The sequence below is a fragment of the Pteropus medius genome, unplaced genomic scaffold (genome assembly GCF_902729225.1).
Source record: "Pteropus medius unplaced genomic scaffold, Ma_sr-lr_union100, whole genome shotgun sequence".
NCBI classification, from domain to species: Eukaryota; Metazoa; Chordata; class Mammalia; order Chiroptera; family Pteropodidae; genus Pteropus; species Pteropus medius.
Genome location: NW_024351730.1, coordinates 27,914,266 through 27,928,941, shown reverse-complemented (window position 1 = coordinate 27,928,941; position 14,676 = coordinate 27,914,266). Strand labels below are relative to the sequence as shown.

Here is a 14,676-nt window from a genome sequence, read left to right as displayed (position 1 = left end):
GCCACAGTCTGTTCCAGTATTCATATGAACAGTGTCTGAATATCTGAATCCAAAAGTGCGATAACAGATCTGGACCTACCTTTGGTGAAATGGAGAAGGGATAATAGATTCAAGGAGAAGAGAAGGCAAATAACTCTCATTCTTTCTCCTCTAGCACTGTGCTGGACAGTGATCTGCCTGGTTTCATTTAATCCTACTCCAGTAAAGCAGGATACATAACTAGCTAGGTGCTGGCCAGGTTGTGACCTGAACTTAGAATCACAAAAAATAGCTTCTCTGTGGCAGAACTAGATAACATATTGAATAGAGATGTTGATTCGAAAATTCTCATTTAGTGCTCATTGAGAAAATATGGAAGTGCTGAAAAATGAAGTAATTTGTCAGGGTATATTATGGAGAGATTAAGAGCACAGATATTGAAATGAGAATGCCTAGCTCAAGTTTCAGCTTTGCCCCTGGTTTGCTATGTGACACAGGGGTGACGTACTTAACCCCTATGTGCCTCAATTTTTTCACCTTTAAAATGGAGATACTAAATCGTACCTACTTTCCAAGCTTTTTTTGAGTATTGAGTTAATATATGTAAGATGCTTAAAACACTGCTGAGTATATATTAAATATGTGTTAGCTATTATTTTTATAATTATACAGTTAAGATATAGTATCTGTACAAAACGAAAACAAGTAAAAATGTGTAGGTTAACCTACAGCTGTGGCAAAATTGCATTGAATTAAATATACATGCGCAAATAAATGCAGGTAAATCTGAATAACACTGATGGGTTGGATCAATGTCAGTATACTGGCTGTGAAATTGTACTATAGCTTGTAAGATGTTAGTATTGGGGAAAACTGTAAAGGATATCATTTCTTACAACTGTATATGAAACTACAATTATCTCGAAATAAAAAAGCATAATTTTAAAAAGGTGTGGGTTGTTCTCTATCCCTTTATACATCTGGGGAACAAATAGCTGTGTGGCAGTTCACTGGTTTATATGAAGGGGAGGATTTTATGTGATATGGAGAGAAGACTCATGTATTAAGGGCTTGAAAGCAGTTTGCACAAGCAGTGTGTGAAGGAAGCCGTAGAAAACCAATGAGAGGAGGAGGTGGTAATAAATCAGTAATTTTCTATAAAAAAAATAATAATCTTAACAGGCAGTAGAGGCTGGAAAATGAAGGAAAGATTCCAAAATCCCCAAGGCTGTCACAAGATCTTGCTTAATTTGTTCACTGCACAATAACGCCCAGTTGAGGGATCAGCAAAGGCTGGAACCCAAATCCTAAACAAGTTGACTCCGCTCGTAGAAAAGACCTTTTTTTCCAATTCAGACCAGGGAGCTCTAAGGGCTGGTACAGACACACGGTAGGACTTGCTCCCCTTCAAACTGGTGTACAAAGCACAGTCTGTATGACTGGTTTCTAAATAACTGTTGCACTTCAGCTAGGACATTTTGAACCAGTTTCAATAGCACAAATTAGAAAGAAGAAATTAAAAAAGAATGATCCTGAACCTATATAAAGGGCCTAAAATTTTGGAATCTAGAATTGTTTTGACTTTTCAAGTTTCTGATAAATACCTGGGACTTAAGTATAATGAAATAATTCCACAGATATGTCTTTTATTTTTGTATGAATTGTAAGCTCATTTTGTTCAACTCAAATAATTAAAAGAAAATTTTTCTTTTTAAAATATTGTCTTTTTTATTATAGATAGGTTCTGAAACACAAATATAAAGGTAATAGTATAATGGATTTCCTTTATTCATCAATCAGCTTCAAAAAATTGTCAACATGGTAAATCTTATCTCATTTATCCATTTAGCCATACCTCCACTGAATTGTATTAAAAAGAATCATAAATATATTATTATCTGTGTATAGTTCAGCATATGCCTCTAAGAGTTAAGAGCTTTAAAAAAATTTAGGATTATCACACCTAAAATTTTCCAATTGTTTCATATATGTCTTTTTTTGAGTTTACTGAAATCAAGAAACAAGCAAGGTTCTAACACTGCATTTGGTTATTATGCCTTTCAAGATAATTCCTTCTTCTCCTCCCCTCTTCCCCTACTCCTCCTTTTTTCTTTTGTCTGATGAAGAAAGTAGGTCATATGCCATTCAAAATTGTGACATTCTGGATTTGGCTGATTTTATACCTGATGACATCTAGAGAACACGTTGCTTTTTATTCTTGTGTTTTCTGTAGTTATATTTAGAACTTTGGTTTCCATAGTTTATGGTAAATAGCTGTGTCTTACTGCAGCTTCACTGAGAGAAATATACCTTTTCTTTTTTTCTTTTTGTTGGGTTGTTTTTATAATTTTTCTCTTTGTCAGGTTTTCAGAAGATTTATTATGGGATACGTAGGTATGGCTTCTTTTCATTAATTCTTTTTGGGATCAACAGGGTTTCATTAATTTGAGAAACGCTTCAAAAAAAGTTTTTTTTTTAACTTTCAACTAGTATCTTTTCAAATTTAGTTTCTACCCTACTATCTCTCCCTTCTGTATTAGAACCCCTGTGACAGTTATATTAGGCCTTTTCATTGGGCCCAGATCTTTTAAATTCTTGTATGCATTTTTCGTCCTACTTTTCTTTTGGTGCTTTACTCTAGTTTTCATCTGCTGTTAAACACGTATATTGTGTTCCTAATTTCATTAATTGTATTTTTTCAATTTAAAAAAATTTAATTTCTCCATACATTATGGCTCTCTGGTGAGTTATCAATATTGTTATCTATTTTCCTGAATATATTTATCAGTTATTTTAAAGTCTATACCTGATAACTTCAATATCTTGATGACTTTAGGTTCTCTATTATTTACTTTTTCTCTCTTTTTTTTTTTTTTTGGTCATTTGTCCCTGTTATTGATTAAATGTCAGGCATTGAGTATTAAAAATTGTAGAAGTTATGAATTAAGTTATGTTCATCCAGAGAGGGTTTACTTTTCTTCAAGTTGTCAGTAAGAATTGGTATAAATCAAGGACCTTGATCCAATCAAGGAATGAGATGGATCAAGGCTGGCATTTGACTTTGTGGAGACTGGTCTATTTTGACTTGCTCTTATCACAGAGCATAGTCTTTCAGATGTCTCAGATGAAACACTGGTGCGTTCTCTAGGACCCTTTCTCACTGGCAACGGTAAAATCCAAGTGACTATGCTTATTCTGTGTCATCCCAGATGGGATTTTAGGGAGAAAGAAAGGTAGAAATTGTAATACATGTTGTACCTGGCTTTTCAATTACTTGATCTGTTTGAAAATGGAATCAGCTACCTCTGCAATGGTTCTTAATTCTTTTGAGGACACTGTCACTTCGGGGGAACTTAATTAGAACGGGTAAACTAATCCACATGTCCAGAAATTTGCATATAATCTCAAGGCATTTTCTGATCCCTGACACTCATTTTGACACTCTGATAGCATCTACGACCCTGAGTTAAGAACCCAGGAGAGACTGACAATTTTCCATTTCTAGAAACATTCAAATAAGGCTGAGCAACCAGTGTGGCCTGACATTGTAGAGAAAATGAAAGCATAGATTGATGAACTTCTGGCGATGTTCCTAAAATAACTGTGAAAATTGCCAAATTAACATGATGTATCTGTACATTCCCTCTCTTGATCACCTGTACAAGAATATCCTTATATCTTAAAAAGCTATAAAAAAACCTCTATTACCTTGAAGCATTTCATCCATTGCACCTTTTAAATTATTTCCATGGTGTTAGAGTTGGCAAGGGAGTGCTTTGAACCTGGTGGCAACCATCTCCATCCAGGAGGAAAAAAGGAGAAAAAGAGATGCAACTGGAGCCAGAACCACCATCTACTCTACAAGACAATTTCTTTTATAAAATGCCAATATCCTCAAATGGCATCAAATTGTCATATTTATTTTGTTGACTCAGTTGGTTCCTAAACTGGAATTCAAATCACTTACTGGAATATTTCAATGTGTTAAAAATAATATCGAAGCAAACAAAGACTCATGCCTTTCGCACTTCATACAACCATTTTGTTTATGAATTTGCATCCCAGACAAACTTGTTTTATTTGGATGGCCAGTGTTTCAAAAATATTCTCCAAAGTTCTCATAAGCACCAAATTTTAAACTGTTGTACAAACATATTTGAACTGATTCCCCACCCCCACACATTTTTAGTGTTCTGGAGCTTCTTTTAGTTAATTTTCAAATTTTTTCTTGTTTTGCAGTGTAGTCTTAGGCAAAGAATGCTTGATCGGAATTTGGAAGACTGTGTTCTGATTTAATTCACCAAATTGATTAACTAGATAATCTAAAAATCCATCAACTAAAGAGAGCCAAAAAACAAGGAAATAAATATGGTATATTAAAGATGGAAGAGACCTAGTCATTAATTAGTGAATACAACTAATGAATACATAAAATTGAATATCTATTATTTTTATTATTTAATTTTATATCATTTATTGTTTATGATTATTAAGTTACTTCATGCTCATTAAAAAAACCTGAATATACAGAGATGTATATGAAAAACATTTAAGAATCTGTAATTCTACCACCCTGAATAGTAAAATTATGTTAAAATACTTTCCTGTCTTCTTTTGTACCTTATAAATATATCTTCATATTACATTTTCATTTTAATTAGATGCATGTTTATATAGTTTTACATATAGGAGATATATTTATTTATTGATATTTATATATTTATAGATAGGTTTATATTTGTTTTCCACTGAATAATATCCTCATGCCAATACCCTGAAAACAATTTTAAATAGCTACAACGTAGTTCACCAAATGAAAACATTTTTTAATGAGTCTTTTCTCCGGACATTTAATTTATTCCAATTTTTATAAGTAGGACTATGATGAATATCTTTGTCCATAAATATTTAGAAACAAAACTACTAGATCAAAGAATGTGAATAGTATAAGCTAGTTGACACATATCACCAAATCACCTGCCAGAGAGTCTGCCTGTTTTCAGGGGCATCAGCCATGTATGTGAGTGTCCATTTCACATCACTAATTTTGCCAACACTGTTATTAAACAATTGCTAAATTGAAATGTGAAAATTATGTAGTTATCTTAACGTATGTATTTATTTAATTGAAGGTGAATTTGAAAATTTTTTCTCATATTTATTGGCCATTTGTAATTCTTTTGTGAATTGGTTAAGATCCTTGTCTGAAGAAATGTTTTGTTAAAGAGAAAATAAACTTTAACTAAGTATACATATATATGTATATATTTATGTTAGTAGAGAAAACACTGTCAAAGGATATATGCCATTGGAAGAGGGTGTTTGGAAGTGCACAAAGATTATTTACTTTTTATATGTAACTTTGCTTTGTTTAAATTGGTATTACTTTTGTTTTTAAAAATATAAGTATTACCACACTTCCTCTAAAAAGGTATTTGTATGTGTAAAATTTTGGTGACCCTAAAAAGAATTTCTGTACTTGGAAATTAATTATAGCTATGTGAATTTTTAAAATTAATATTAAATTTAATAAAGTTACAAATACACAGATCCATTTTAAGGTTTTAAGTTCAAATTTTAAGTTGTTTTATATTTTTCATTATTCTATTTATAAATCGAGTAAATTTTAACTATCTCTCAAGAGAACTTTTGATTAATGTATAATCAATCTAATATAAACAAACTGAAATCTCTTAATCGCTACCATTTACAAATTTAGTAAATTAAATTCTAGGAAACTCTTTCAACTACAACTCATGTATAACTTTATTGCATTAACTTTCTTTTGAAGTAATTTAATTACTGTAAGTTAGCAATTTACTTGATTACTTAAATAATGTTAGTAACCCTGATATATTAAACTCTGAAATATAGCGACACCTGACTCATTAATAACATGAAAAATTATTTTATAACTTTTGACCTACAAATTTCAAGTCCTAAAAAAGTACTCATAAACACATTAATTGGAATTTAAGGTTAACCTCTAAATACTCTATTATTCCCACTTCTCTTATTAAAATATTTAAAATATCAAATAAAACTGATTAATGAAAGTATTACCAATAAAACCCCTCCATTTCTAGATTTGACAAAAACATAGTAAGGCTGTGATAATAATTTACATTTTACCATCTATAGTTGCTATTCTAATACTTCCAGAGTTTTAAAGAATATTATCCACCAAGGAAAAAAGAAAATTGGAATCATCATTTCTACGGAATGAAAGATAAAATACAGGCTGCAGACATCTAGATGGATTTTTCCCTTCCCGCTGAGGAACAAATTGGGCCACTTTTTCTAGTCACTATAATCATGGACTCAAGTCCATACCTTCCAAATGGAGTTGGCTAATAGCACTAGGGCTCTCAACTCAAGAAACTTCAGCAGAGATTATCTTCCATTTCGTTTGAATCAACAGTCTCATACCTACTTTACCACTTACTAGGATTCAATGAAATCTATTTCCTGCTTCATACTATTCTGAATTTGTTTCATATCTTATAGTATAGTCAGGCCACAATTCTTAAGGATATTTAAATGATTTCTGATTATATTCCTTATAGCTATCAGACCTATACTGATTCTGTGGTTACCTCATTAAAGTCATATTAATGATAATTATTAAAAAAAAAAAACTAGTGCAAATTAGGAAAGTGTGCTTCCTCAAGTGGTTATAAAGAGATATCAATCTAATTATATGTGAGATTTTAGTTTAACAATTTACATAGAGTCATCTTATTTAGCACAGGGGATGAATTCCTTGAAATTGAAGTATTATCTAAATCTGAGCTAAATGAAATAATAGTACCTGTTTCCCATGCAATTGTGTTCCTATGTCCTTATATGATATTCTTTTTTTTTCATATCCCCTGAAGCAATCAGATAACTGCACCATACTTTTCTCTGGCAACTCTTGACACATTTTTATCACTTTTCTTCAGTGATGTTTATAATGTACTCCATGAAGCAATGAATTTCCAATAATTTCTTATTGACCACTGATCTTTACCATGCGTTTATTTGGTTTGTATCTTAAAGATACTTTTCTGCCTCAAGCCAGTAAAACTTCAGATTTTCATGCCCCGTGTGATTTTTCTGCACTATTATTTACCTGTTTTTGATCAGCCAGAAATGATAGGTCCAAACTGATCATAACGACCTGAAGTACTGGCCAACGAAGTCAGGGCAGCAATTCCAAAAAAGGTAGCAGTCACGCTAATTGTCCTACAATCTCCATTTTTATCTTTTTTTTCTGTAGTAATAAAAATTTTGATTGGATTCATCATTGTTCAGCAAACACTGTTTCTTAAAGTCCATTGCAGTTAGGAATGACCATTTGACTAGGCTCTATTAAAAATGAGATGTGAGGAGAAGCAAGTTTTAGCTACTCTGCTAAATAGAAATGTCATGCCCTCTCTGTTCTTCCCCTTGTCCATGTCAGCTGGAATTATGGCAGTGGCTGGAGGAGCCACCAGAGAGTACATGATAGAAGATGTATTTAGCATGGCTGAGCAACAAAATAGATGAATCTTGGGTCCCTAGCACCATGGGGACATATCAGACCTAGATGCTTATAACTACCTGTGAACTTAAGGCAGATTTTGAAAAAGTGTGTCTTGTACCTGACCACTTATTACTAGTCCAACAGATTTCTAACAACAATATAAGCTGAGAAGATGCACAGTAATGTGCCAATCTAGTTTTCATTGGTGGAAACATATGATAGATTTTATTCATTGAATTGATTGTGTTAGTTATATTAACTGTACCAATTCAAAATTATTGTAATTATGATTTCACTCATATGTGGGATATAAAACTGAAAGCAACAAATGAACAAGACAACCCAAAACTCATAGACACAGACAATAGTTTAGTGGTTAGCAGAGGGAAAGGTGGCCCAGGAGAGATAGATAAGGGTAAAAGGGGTCAAATATATGATAATGTAAGGAGATTTGATTTTGGGTGGTGAACACACAATGCAATCTGCAGATGATGTATTATAGAATTGTATACTTAAAACCTACATAATTTTATTAACCAGACACCCCAACAAATTTAATACAAATATTGTAATTAATATTTACATGTGTAAAATGTTTCTGCAGCAAATCCTATATTTTTTTTCTTTTTTTTAAATGCCCGTTTATTTATTTGTTTTCATACTATCTATACATTTTTTTTTTTTAACATTTAGTGTTTTATTTTCCCTTTCCCCTCTTCCTGCTCTCTTGTGGTAACCACTAGTCCATTGTCCTTGTCCATGAGTCTCTGTTTATTTGTCCTGTTCACTTGTTGCTTTTTGGTTTATATCCCACATATAAATGATATCATGTGATTTTCAACTTTTTCTGTCTGGCTTATTTTGCTTCGCATAATTATCTCGAGGTCCATCCATGTTGTCGCAAATGGCAGTATTTCATCTCTTCTTATGGCTGAGTAATATTCCATTGTATATATGTACCACAGCTTCTTTAGCCAATCATCTATCATAGGACACTTAGGAAAGATTGCTGGGTCATATGGTAGATCAATTCTTAGTTTTTTGAGGAACCTCCATACCACTTTCCATAGTGGCTGTAGCAATTTGCAGTCCCATCAGCAGTGTATGAGACGTCCTATTTCTCCACATCCTCTCCAGCATTTGTTATTACTTGTCCTGTTGATTATATCTATTCTAACAGGTGTGAGATGGCATCTCATTGTGGTTTTGATTTGCGTTTCCCTAATAGCTAGCGATGTTGAGCATCTTTTCATATATTTGTTGGCCATTTGTATGTCCTCTGGGGAGAAGTACCTATTCAGGTCCTCTGCCCATTTTTTGATTAGATTGTTTGTTTTTTTGTTGTTATTGAGTTGTATGAGTTCTTTGTATATTTTGGATATTAGGCCCTTATTGGAGGTGTTGCTTGCAAATATATTTTCCCATTCAGATGGTTGTCTCTATCTTGTTGACAGTTTCTTTAGCTGAACAGAAGCTTTTTAGTTTGATGTACCCCCATTTATTTATTTTCGCTCTTATTTCCCTTGCCTTTGAGGTCAAATTCATAAAATCCTCTTTAAGCTCAAGGTCCTTGAGTTTAGTTCCTAAGTTTTCCTCTATGCATTTTATTGTTTCAGGTCTATGTTGAGGTCCTTAATCCATTTTGAGTTAATTTTGGTGTGTGGTGATAGACAACAGTCTAGTTTCATTCTTTTGTAGGTGGCTTTCCAGTTTTCCCAGCACCACTTATTGAAGAGGCTTTTCTTTCTCCACTGTATATTTCTGGCATTTTTGTCAAAAATTATTTGCCCATATAAATATGGGTTTATTTCTGGACTCTTGATTCTGTTCCACTTGTCCGTGTGTGTATTTTTCTGCCAATACCATGCTGTTGTGATTACTGTCGCTTTGTAGTATAATTTGAAGTTGAGCAGAGTGATGCCTCCAGCCTCGTTCTTTTTTCTCAGGATGGCTTTGGCAATTTGGGGTCTTTTGTGCTTCCATACAAATCTGATGATTTTTTGTCCTATTTCTTTAAAAAATGCCAATGGGCTTTTGATGGGGATTGCATTAAATCTGTATAATGCTTTAGGTAATATGGTCATTTTAACTTTGTTGATTCTTCCAACCCAAGAACACAGAATATCTTTCCATTTCTTTGTATCTTTGATTTCTTTAAATAGGGTCTTATAGTTTTCATTATATAGGTCCTTCACATGTTTCCTTAGATTTATTTCTAGGTATTCTATTTTTTTGGTTGCAATTGCAAAAGAAATTATTTTTTCCACTTCTTTTTCTGACACTTCTTTATTAGAGTATAGGAATGTTATGGATTTTTGAACATTGATTTTTGTATCCAGAAACTTTACTGTATTTGCTTATTGTTTCTAGTAGTGTTTTTGTGGAGTCGTTAGGGTTTTCTATATAGAGAATAAAGTCATCCGCAAATAGTGATAATCTGACTTCTTTGTTCCCTATTTGGATGTCTTTTATATCCTTCTCTTGCCTGATTGCACTCACTAGACCTCCAATGTTATATTGAATAAAACTGGCGATCGTGGACAGCCATGCCTTGTTCCTGATCTTAGATGGAAGGTTTTAGTTTTTCACCATTAAGTATAATGTTGGCTGAGGGCTTGTCATATATGGCCTTTATTATGTTAAGGTACATTCCTTCTCTACCAATTTTGTTAAGTGTTTTGATCATAAATGGGTGCTGTATCTTGTCTAAGGCTATTTCTGCATCTATTGATATGATCATATGATTATTATTTTTTAATTTATGTGGTGTATCACATTAATTGATTTGCATATGTTGAACTATCCCTGTGGCCCTAGGATGAAGCCCATTTGATCGTTGTGTATAATCTTTTTAATATGTTGCTGTATTCGGTTTGCTAGTATCTTCTTTAGGATTTCTGCATGTGTATTCATGAGAGATATTGATCTATAGTTTTCTTTTTTTGTGTTATCTTTATCAGGTTTTGGTATCAAGGTAATATTGGCCTCATGAAATGAGTTAGAAAGTATTGCTTCCTCTTCGATTTTTTGGAAGACTTTGAGGAGAATAGGTATTAAATCTTCTTTGAATGTTTGGTAGAATTCACTGTTGAAGCCATCTGGTCTTGGACTTTTACTGTTTGGTAGGTTTTTGATGATTGTTTCAATTTCCATACTGCTGATCAGTCTATTTAGATTCAGTCTAGGAAGGTTGTATTTTCTAAGTACTGGTCCATTTCTTCTAGGTTATTAAATTTGGAGTTATACTTTTTCATAATATTCTTGTATGATCCTTTGTATTTCTGCAGTGTCTGTCGTAATTTCCCTTTTTTCATCTCTTTTGTTTATTTGTGTCCTTTCTCTTTTCTCTTTAGTGAGTCTAGCCAGGGGTTTGTCAATTTTATTAACCTTCCCAAAGAACCAGCTCTTTGTTGCATGTATTTTTTTCTATTTTTTTTGTTTGTTTGTTTATTTTCAATTTCATTTATTTCTGCTCTAATTTTGATGATTTCTTTCCTTCTGCTGACTTTAGGCTTCATTTATTCTTCCTTTTCTAGTTTTTAAGATGAAGTGTTAGGTTGTTTATTTGGGCTCGTTCTTGTTTTTGGAGGTGGGCCAGTAATGATATGAACTTTCCTCTTATGACTGTTTTTGCCATGTCCCAAAAGTTTTGATATGTTGTACTATCATTATCATTTGTTTCTATGTATCTCTTGATCTCTCTTTTTATTTCTTCTCTGACCGAGTTATTCTTCAGTAGTATGTTGTTTAATCTTCATTTATTTGTGGTTCTTTCTGCTTGATCTCTAGTTTCAAAGCATTATAATCGGAGAATATGGTTGGTATGATTTCAACTCTCTTATATTTGTTGACTAGCTCTGTGTCCCAGTATGTGGTCAATCCTTGAGAATGTTCTATGTGCACTAGAGAAGAATGTATAAACAGATGTTTTGGGATGGAAGGCTCTGTGAATGTCAATTATGTCCATTTGGTCTAATGTGTCATTTAAAGAGGTTATTTCTTTATTGATTTTCTGTTTGGATGACCTGTCCATATCTGACAGTGGGGCATTTAGGTCCTCTATTATTATAGCGTTTTGGTCTGTTTCTCCCTTTAGTTTTGTTAGCAATTTATTTACATATTTTGGGGCTCCCTGATTAAGAGCATAGATATTAATGTGTTATGTCTTCTTGGTGCATGATTTCCTTTATCATTATGAAGTGTTCCTCAGTATTCTTCTTTATCTTTTTGACTTCAAAGTCTATTTTTTCCGACATTCATAATGCTACTCTCACTTTTCTCTGAATGCCATTTGCTTGAAACATCATTTTCACTTTGAGTCTATATTTGTCTTTTGAGCTGAGATGTATCACCTGGAGGCAGCATATGGTTGGGTTTTGTTTTTTGATCCAATATGCGACTCTATGCCTTATTATTGGTGTGTTCAGTCCATTTACATTTAGGGTGATGATTGAACCACGAGGTCTTCTTATAGCCATTTTATCTTTTGCTTTCTGGTAGCTTGGTATTTCCATTGCTTCCTTGTCCTTGTGTTTGTTTTCTCTATTTTGGTTGGCTTTTGTGTTTTTTTTCCTTTGGTTCTTCTTGTTTTATGTTATATACTTTCATTCTAAATCTTTGGCCTGTGGTTACCATTACAAATATGAAAAGGATAGTTGTAATATACAGTCATCCCTTTTCTTCTTTGTGTGCCTTATCTCCATTCCCCTTTAGGAATTTGGATCTTTGAATCTTCCCCTTTTCAGTTATTGTTATCTCAGTTTGTCCCTGTGTATGCTGAATGTTCCTTACTATCTTGTTATACCAATTCTCTTATTATTTAAGCTTATAATGCCCTGTTCATAGTAAGAGTTGCACTCCTCTGCTTTTATCAGCCTGATAGTCACCTTACTCCTAATTATGCATATTTTTTTTTTTCATTTTGTTTTAGGTGAGCTGACATCTTTCAGTATTTTCTGTAGTGCAGGCCTCATAGTGGAGAATTCCCTCAATTTTTGTATTTCTGAAAAGGTCTTTATTTCTCCTTCAGATCTAAAGGAGAGCTTAGCTGGATATATTATTCTTGGTTGGTAGTTCCTTTCATTTAATAGTTTGAATATTTGATTCCACTCCTTTCTGGCTTATAAGGTTTGTGCTGAGAAGTCTGACGATAATCTAATGGGTTTTCCTTTATAGGTTACCATCTTCTTTTCCCTGGCTGCTCTGAGAATTCTGTCTTTGTCACTGATTTTTCATAATTTTAATATATTATGTCTTGGTGAGGCCTTTTCGGGTTGAGATAATTGGGTGTTCCATTGACTTCTTGAATTCCAAGCTCTAGCTCTTTCCTTAGATTTGGGAAATCCTTGTTAACTATTTGGCTGAAAATGCTTTCTAGTCACTGCTCCTTTTCCTCCCTTCAATAATGCCCATTATTCTTATGTTTCCTCTCCTGATGGTATCAGCTATTTCTTGTATTTCTCTTTCATTATTTTTCGTTCTTCGGTTTCTCTCTTCTTCCAATTTATTTCTAGATTTCTGTCTTCGATATCACTGATCCTTTCCTCCATTTGGTCGACTCTATTTCCCAAGCTTGTTATTTCATTTTTCAACTCTTGCAGTATGTTCTTTATCTCCAGAAGGTCTATTTGGTTCTTTTTGAGGGTTTTCATCTCCTTGCTAAGGAACTCATTCTGCTCATCTAGTTGTTTTTTCAATTCCTGAAATTGCTGATGTGATTCATTTAGAATCTCACTAATTTTTTTCAGAAATACCATCCTGAATTCTCTGTCATTTAAGTCGCATATTTTTTATGTCTGTAAGCTTATTTTCTGGAGATTTTTCTCTTTCTTTCTGAGATGCCTTGTCACCTTGGTTGTTCATGGTGTTTAATGGACTATTTCTCCCCCTGGTCATTAATGGAAGTGTGTTCTGCTTCTTTTTTTCTAGAAAGAAGATTTATTATATAATGGTCCCTACACTACCCTATTGCAAATAAGGTGTTTTTCTTTTGGTTTCCAGTATGTGGTGTCTAAGCCTCTTGGATCTCTGCTTTATATAAAGTGCTAATAATGTCTTTTTTTCCTTATAGATGTTTGATCATGCTCGCTACCCTCAATCTCAGTTCCTGTCAGTGTTAGTGACAGTTTCGGTAGTGTTTGCTCAGATTCCCCTGGGGCTCCGCGGCAATCTGTCTCAGAGGGTATGGGGGAGGGGCCCTCTGGAATGGGGTTTGGAGGCTGCGGCTCAAACTCAGTTTTGCAACCACGGCTGGTAAAAATCAACTGTTGTTTCTCTGCCATCCCCGCTTTTCTGCCATCCTGTTTCTCTGCTTTCTGCTCTAATGACTGGGCACTGCCACTGGCCACATTGAGCTCACAGCACACCCAGGCAGGGCTGTTCAGGGAACCTGGTGCTCCTTCTCCCCTCCCCCTCCTCCTACAGGGAGCTTGGCTGCGAGAGGCAGCTTCTTTATTTCTCCCAGTCCACAGCCCAACACCTGGGATTCTGAACTGTGGTAGCTCTTATGCACAGATCCCATGCTCAGACGTGTTGGTGTGCAGTTTGGGTGTTTTTTGTTGAATTTTATGTGTTCAGCTTATTGTTTCAAGGGGAAAGATCTGGGAATGTCTCTCATGCCACCATGTTTAATCCAATCTCGCAAATGCTTGTATTTCTGAACAAATACGAATGTATCTCTTTATTGGTGGGAGGTAAATAAATTTGGTCTGTGCCTGATACTTTGAAAAAGTTATCTTGAGTTTAGCCTATTAAATTAAGAAATGTGCTTCTAAACAACTGTAGGAGATGGCAGTATAGCATAATATTAAGGGAAGGAGCTTTAAAGTAAAAGAGATCTCGATTTGGATTATAGCTATGCCATCATGGTAGGCAGAATTCTAAATAACTCACATGATTCCTACTCCTTGGTATGCATACCTATTATTATTGACTCCTTTTGAATATGGACAGAACCTGAGAATATAATCAAATATCACTCATAATCAGTTATTAATCAGTTGACTTTGAGTTAATCAAAAGGTAGAAAATCCAAGTAGGCCTGACCTGACTAGCTGAGCTCTTAAAAAGTGGCCAGACCATTCCCAAAGTCAAGAAAGACTGGAAGTATGACAGGACCTATGGAGGTGTGACATGTGACAAGGACCTGAGAGCAGCCTCTAGGTGCTGACAGTGTTCACAGTGGATAAAAA

General features: G+C 34.0%; 1 protein-coding gene across 4 annotated transcripts in view; it reads right to left on the bottom strand.

Moving 5' to 3' along the window:
• CFAP299 (cilia and flagella associated protein 299) overlaps positions 1-14,676 on the bottom strand; it is a 528,622-nt gene that overhangs the window by 157,118 nt on the left and 356,828 nt on the right. The gene's annotated exons all lie outside the window — the stretch shown is intronic.